The sequence below is a fragment of the Microtus ochrogaster genome, chromosome 2 (assembly GCF_000317375.1).
Source record: "Microtus ochrogaster isolate Prairie Vole_2 chromosome 2, MicOch1.0, whole genome shotgun sequence".
Taxonomy (NCBI): domain Eukaryota; kingdom Metazoa; phylum Chordata; class Mammalia; order Rodentia; family Cricetidae; genus Microtus; species Microtus ochrogaster.
Window position 1 is genome coordinate 62,656,674 of NC_022010.1, and position 6,724 is coordinate 62,663,397.

General features: G+C 36.7%; 1 long non-coding RNA gene across 1 annotated transcript; it reads right to left on the reverse strand.

Moving 5' to 3' along the window:
• Positions 1–1,257: 1,257 nt before the first annotated feature.
• Positions 1,258–5,686, reverse strand: LOC101995711. The gene is made up of 2 exons (XR_258182.3): positions 5,574–5,686; positions 1,258–3,748 (listed from the first exon to the last, which is right to left on the reverse strand). It is a non-coding gene; the product is annotated as an uncharacterized LOC101995711 (long non-coding RNA).
• Between the last annotated feature and the right edge of the window lie 1,038 nt (positions 5,687–6,724).

The following is a 6,724-nucleotide window of genomic DNA, read 5'->3' on the forward strand; positions in this document are numbered from 1 at the left end:
AATGTCAAAAAATTTTTCAAGAGCATTCACTTATATACAGCAGAATAATAATATAATACCATTACGAAGTCATCTTAAAATTATCATCTTTTTGGTCCCATCAACTGACGTGTAAATTACTTTCTTTTCATTTCATTAACTTGAAGGAGTGTGTTCTGAGAAACTCTGAGTCAAGGCGTCAGGCTGATGCAGAAATGCGCTTCTGGGAGTCACAGCGCTCAACCCTGACCTTCCACTGGGAAGTGAGAATGTATGTTACTTACAACGTTTTGTGAGTAGAGGATTCATGAATGGCTGGAAAAGGGGTGGGTTCAAACTTTTTTCTTTAATTTTTTTTCTTTTTTTTTAAAATTGATTTTATTGAGCTATACATTTTTCTCTGCTCCCCTCCCTTTCTTTTCCTCCCCTTTCAACCCTCTTCCATGGTCCCCATGTTCGCAATTTACTCAGGAGATCTTGTCTTCTTCTATTTCCCATGTAGATAGATCCATATACAGCAAGTCAACAGCAAACATCAAACTAAATGGAGAAAAACTCACAGCGATCCCAATGAAATCAGAAACAAGACAAGGTTGTCCACTCTCTCCATATCTATTCAATATAGTTCTTGAGGTCCTAGCTAGAGCAATAAGACAATGAAAAAGAGATCAAGGGGCTACAAATCAGAAAAGGAAAAGTCAAACTCTCACTATTTCCCTTAACTTTTTAAGATGAAGCTTTACTCTGTTAGTGCAGGCTGGTCTGGAATTCCTGATGTAAGTCAGACTAGTTTCGAACTCCTGGTGACTGACCTTAACCTCCAAGATGGCTGGGATTCTACGCTTTAGCCACTATGCCCAGAGGGCTAATTATTCCAAAAATGTTACTTTTCACCCTTTTCACCTTGAATATATCAATCTTACTTTAATAAAAAAGGCACATTTCTATGAAAGTTCATATCTAGATAACTTCAAATGGTGACCTAAAGTGAGGTAAAGAAAGATTAACTGAAGGGTCCTCTGAATTAAAAACTAAGGATAGCAAAATGGGTTAGCCTTGGGCATTGTGGCCCTATCAGTCAAGAAAGACATCTTGAGAAACTGCCACTGGTGAGAACTCAAGGTATCCTCCTGACTGGAAGAAGTACAGGTACATTTATTCCTTCATAATCCAATCCAGAAGGATGGACAATCATATCAACTTTTGCACTTTTTATTAAATAAAATCACATTTTGTACATGAACATCCCATTGCAGACAAGAGGCAGACAGCTGTGAGAGATATGTGAAGACATATTTCATTTTTATTTTCTTTTAGGCATAGAGGGATATGTTAATCCATTTCCACATACAATTCCTATAATTACATATAGGGAGTGAACCTTGAACTGGTTAAAAATCTGTGGCCAACTGTACAACTGGAGAAAAGAAACCCCAGAAGTAGAACTGCAAATTAGCTTCTTTCCTGCGGGAGAGCACGCGGAGTTGCTCAAGAGCACCCGAGCTTCCTCCTTATGCAGACACTGATGCAGAAGTGGCCATCTTGTCCGTCCTCTCTTGTAAACATCGGCTCCTGGGCGAGAGCTCTGAGTCTCTCCTGCTGCTGTCTAGGCTATAACAGCTGTTCCTGGACTCAGTTACAATTACAAGTGTACACCGCGCCAGACTAGAGTAAACACTCTCTTTTTGTTGCCCTGTTACTTTTCTGCAAACACATCTTAGGAGTAAGACTTTAAACCTTTGATCTTCCAAACCAAAGGAAAAAAAAAGCAAACAAAACAAGCAAAAAAAAAATAATACAGAACTAATCTCACTGTAGTGTTCATGGCTTATTGTGGAAAGCAGGTGTTTAAAACTTTTAGAATTTCTTTAACAAAATTCTAAAGAGAAAAAGAAAAGAAAACAAAAAGAAATCATATTATTTACAGAGATAAACAAAATGGCTTAGCCATGCAAAACAAAGAACTTTGGTTTTGTTTTGTTTTTCCCCTTTCCCTTTGGTTTAAATATTGATTAAGATTAAATTTTTTTCTTGCCAAATAAAACTTGAATAAATCAAAGTTTAGAGGCAAAATAACATGTTTTCTTTTCCCCCACATTTAATAGAGCATTAAGTCTAATAGAATATTTTGTGTATTTAGTCCATACCAATGTACTATAGGAAGCTTTTATTAAGCTGAGACACTATTGCTCAGATATCAAGTGGTTACAAATGTACAAAGACACATCTCTCCATACACAGAAGTGGCAAAAGATTATTCCCAACCTCCTTCAGAGATGAATCTTTATTAGTTTCTCATTGCCTTCAAAACAGCTTAATCTTTGAGTCTAAAGGCAAACCCCACATTTCCTTTTCCTCTCAAAGAACATAGTGCTATACCTGGAAATAGTCATTTTTATTTTCTCAGATAAAGTTATACACGTAAATCCCAGACAAAATGGCTGTGCAGTGTAATCCCAGAAACCAAGCGTCTACCTGAAAGAGCAAAGATTAAAGTCTAGTCACAAATTGCTACGGGCCTCATTCAGTCTACTTCAAAAAGTTCCCATGTACACTACCTCCTTAAAAAGTTCCTCAGGCAGAAAACATGTTTATAAAGTTACAAATCTGATGTAACTAAAGATACATAGACGTTTTATTATTACACTTTCATGTACTGCTTGATAAATTATGTACCAGTTAAAAACACTAAATTATCTCAAGGTGCATTCAATATCTGTAGCGTAGTTAACAAAAACACACACGAAAAAAATATATATATTCTATATTCTGTGGAAAATAACACAGCTTTAATAATGACCACTGTTATAAATCTGCAATTCTGACTGATATCTCTTATTTTATTTATTTTAAAGGAAATAAGTGTCATTTTAAGGCAGTGGATAACCCAAAGGATTTAACACCAATTGTAATTACAGTGATTTACAATGTAATCTGTGAAAACGGGAACGCTAGTTGTCATTTTTTCCAAACTTCCCAAAAAAAATAAGTTTTGGTTTCCTAATTTTTTTTCTAACTTTTCTTTTGACTGAGTGTAATCTCCTAGAAGGTGTTGTTAAGTAAATGTGACCCAAGTTCTGTGCATGTCTTCTTCAGAGAAGACAGAATTGTCAGTTGGGGAGTATCATTCACGTGGTGTTGCTGTTTGTATCTGGGACTTGCTTCTGAGAGCATGCTGGCAGCACACAGGTCATCACACCCTGTAGTGCTCCTGACTCTCGCTTGGGCTGGCCTCCTATTCTCAGAATTAAGAAGCCAGCTTCTGATTGGGCGAGGTATATGTCCCCAACCTTGCAAACGGCAACCTTTGGGTTTCAGGTCCTTGTAAGAAAATTTGGGGCATTATTGATAGCAATCAGAATCAGAACCGTACCTGCTCAGACTATCCATATAAACAATTGAAATAAAACATTACATTATACATCCAATTAACAGCCACTCCCAGAACAAAGCTTACAGTGTATAAAAATAGCTACGTAAAAAATTTACATAAAAGGCAAACTGAAAGGAAATCCTTAGTGCAGACATTTACAGAAAAAAAAACAAACAAAATACAACATATGACCTATTATCATGGCTGCCAAATCTTGCTGTTATTTGATTTTATAACTTTGTTTCATTGTTTCACTTGAGATAATTCTCTAAGATCCTGTGACAGCTTGGGAGGATGAACTGCTTAATACTTGAACCATGAATTGCTGTCATTGTCTTTGTATGTGTCTTAAATACAATCCATGTCCATGCTTCAATTTGTCTATATGGGTTTTCTCTGAAATGAGAAAACATATCAGTTACCATAACAGTCATTTTTCACCATCAACAGATCCTTTGGTCTAAAAGTGGCAATAATTACATCATAGAAGGGATTATTTGTAGAACCCTGATATCCTGAGTCAACTGTCAACCCAGCCCTAGTCATTCTACTACACGGTTTTGGAATTGATGACGTCTTGTTCCTTCCTTCCTTCCTTCCTTCCTTCCTTCCTTCCTTCCTTCCTTCCTTCCTTCCTTCCTTCCTTCCCTCCCTCCCTCTCTCTTCCCTCCTTCACTCCCTTTCCTCTTTCCCTTTCTCCTGTCCTCCTTTTGCAAGACATGATTAATTTGTATAAAGATAAGAAGGGAATCATGATTTCCCTCTTAATAATGTCATTAATAACGAGAATATCTCATTACATTTCAGATTTAAAATGCATCCATCCCTATATCGCAGTCTAATTTGTGGGGCGTGTCTTCAGTTCTACAGTGAGATGGAACTCAGCCCATTTTTGAGGCCAACAAAGAGTGCATTTACATGGAATTGAGAAAAAGAGAGTAGTGATAGAAAAGAAGTTGTGACGTGCCAGGGACGTATTTGGGTCCCAGCGAGCTGAGTAGGAACATGAGCCTAGTGCTCACTCCTCAATCTCTTTGAGAGTCCAGCTAATAGACTTTGTAAACTGATCTCATTTCAGTTCTGTCACATTTCTCTCCTGGGGACAGCCTTCCAGTTGTAATTCTTTGCCATGTCCTCTGTCTTTGCTGTGAAATCAGCTCAAATGACCCGTTCAGACTGTGACTTGCCGTTAATTTATACTATACCCAAAGTTCACAGCATTGGGCTTTTGTTTGTTTGTTAGTTTTTTTTCTTTTGTTTTGTTTCATTTTGTTTTGTGACAGAGTTTCCCTGTCTGTATTCACGGCTGCACTGGAATTCGCTCTGTAGCTCAGGCTGGTCTCAAACCCATCTCTCCCTCCTGAGTGCTGGAATTAAAGGTGTATGCTACCATCTCCTGGTGCAGTTGGGCTTTTTACACCTTGCTAGTGGTAGCAATTATCATTATGACACACAGACTAATTAATTCAAATGATGCCTTTGTTGGTCTCAAGGGGGCACAAAAAGAAAATGATCAAGTTGTGTGTGGTAATATCACTGAGACATATACCTTTTCAAGACCACCTTAAAAAATCGTACAGATGCAGTTAATATAGATGAATATATGCAATATATGTAGCACTAATACATACGTTATGCTTATGTATTTGTACATGTAGGTACCTGTGTGCATATGCACTCATACAAACATAGTATACATGTACTACCGAGAAGAAAGCCTTTGTATGTGTGCATGTGCGTGTGTACTAGCTTGTCAGCCTTTTCATTAAAATGAGTGAAGAGATGCCTATGTAAATACACTCACAATTATGCCATATCCTTGGATTAAAGTATTTATATATTAAAATTTATTCTAATGGGTTTTAAAAATAAATTTAGAGTTTGTGCTTACTGAACCCAAACACCAACTCATAAAATAAAGCTTCTTTGTGTGCGGCAAAATTTTTTGGCATTAAAAAACAAAATGCAAATGAGATGTCAAAAGAATCCCCAAAATGGATTTTATTATTCAGGGATAATAATTATGTTGAGGAGGTTGAGGGGACTGGAAAGAGCCTTTCTTCTAAAAGCAACGAGTCAATGATGGTCCCTTTTGAAGCCATCTTTCTGTTTGGGGAGCTATAATTAAGAAGCATTAGCAAGTGAAGTTTGGGTTTCATTCCCACAGGGCATCCCCACCTCCCAGGAGTCGCCTCTAGGACACCCCCCAAGTCCCACTTACCTGGAGACTTGGAACCACTCCTCTCTTAGGCTTCTGTTTTGTGGTTGTTTTCCTCTAGCTTTTTATTCTCCTCCATATTGCCAAGGTCCTTGTTGACATGTTTTGATGCAGTTCTAGAGCAGAATGAAATAAATATCACAGTCACTCAATTTTTTTTTTAAAAAAAATTGCTCTAGTTTAAAAATATTTCTGAAAAGTAAGGTTATTGTACATCTGTGAGGACTGACTGAACACAACACACTGCAAAGAAAAAAATATAAATGACTCTTTAAGTAGAATTGAAAAATAATTGATGATACAAAAGTAATTTTGAAACCAGATTATACAAGTTTGTTGGACTCTGATGTAAGTTGGGTTAATTTTCACCAAGTTACTAGAGAAACAATTGTTATCATTTTATTCTTGGTAGTTAAAAAATATTTTGAGGGAGCTTTATATCTCAATAGGCATACATTAACATGAGTCTCATCAGGCCCAAATCAGTAGGCCCAGCCAATGTGGAATGGAAGCCACAGAAATTCTTGAGCCAAAATAAAGTTTTCCTTCTTTTGTTGTTTATCTGAGATTTTTCCATCCCTCCCCAAAATCTAATTAATACAGATTACAAATATAAAGATGGGAAAACTGGTTTTGATGTCAGTAAATCTGTGAATCTGTGGAAAAATGCTATATTGAAAAGTAATACCTGCCCAAGTTAAATATACCTGTCATGAGGAAAATTCGGTGAATTTTGAAAAATTGCCTATTGTAAATAGAATTGAATTCAGAATAGTAAGCAGTGGTAGACCATTACATTCACTCACAGGTACTGCTGCCCCCACAAATTAACACAAACTCAATTTTCACAGGACAGTTTTAGCTGTTCATGTAATTTATAGATTAGCAGAATCATAATGTACATATTCATTGGTATTTCCTTTTAGTGAAACTCAGCTATAAGTCTGTAATGTTCATAGTGGTAGGCACTGTTTGTTCTTTAGTTTTTTGGGACTTGAGACACATAATTTAGGTTGTTTTGGTGAGTCTGTCCTATTTCTTATTGCCTTACTTGCCTGTCCTTTTGATTTCTGGGTATTTAATGCAGTATTTACGGGTACTTTAGCCTTCTTGATGATTGACTGTGGCATTCTCATTAGGTAGTTATTTGTTTT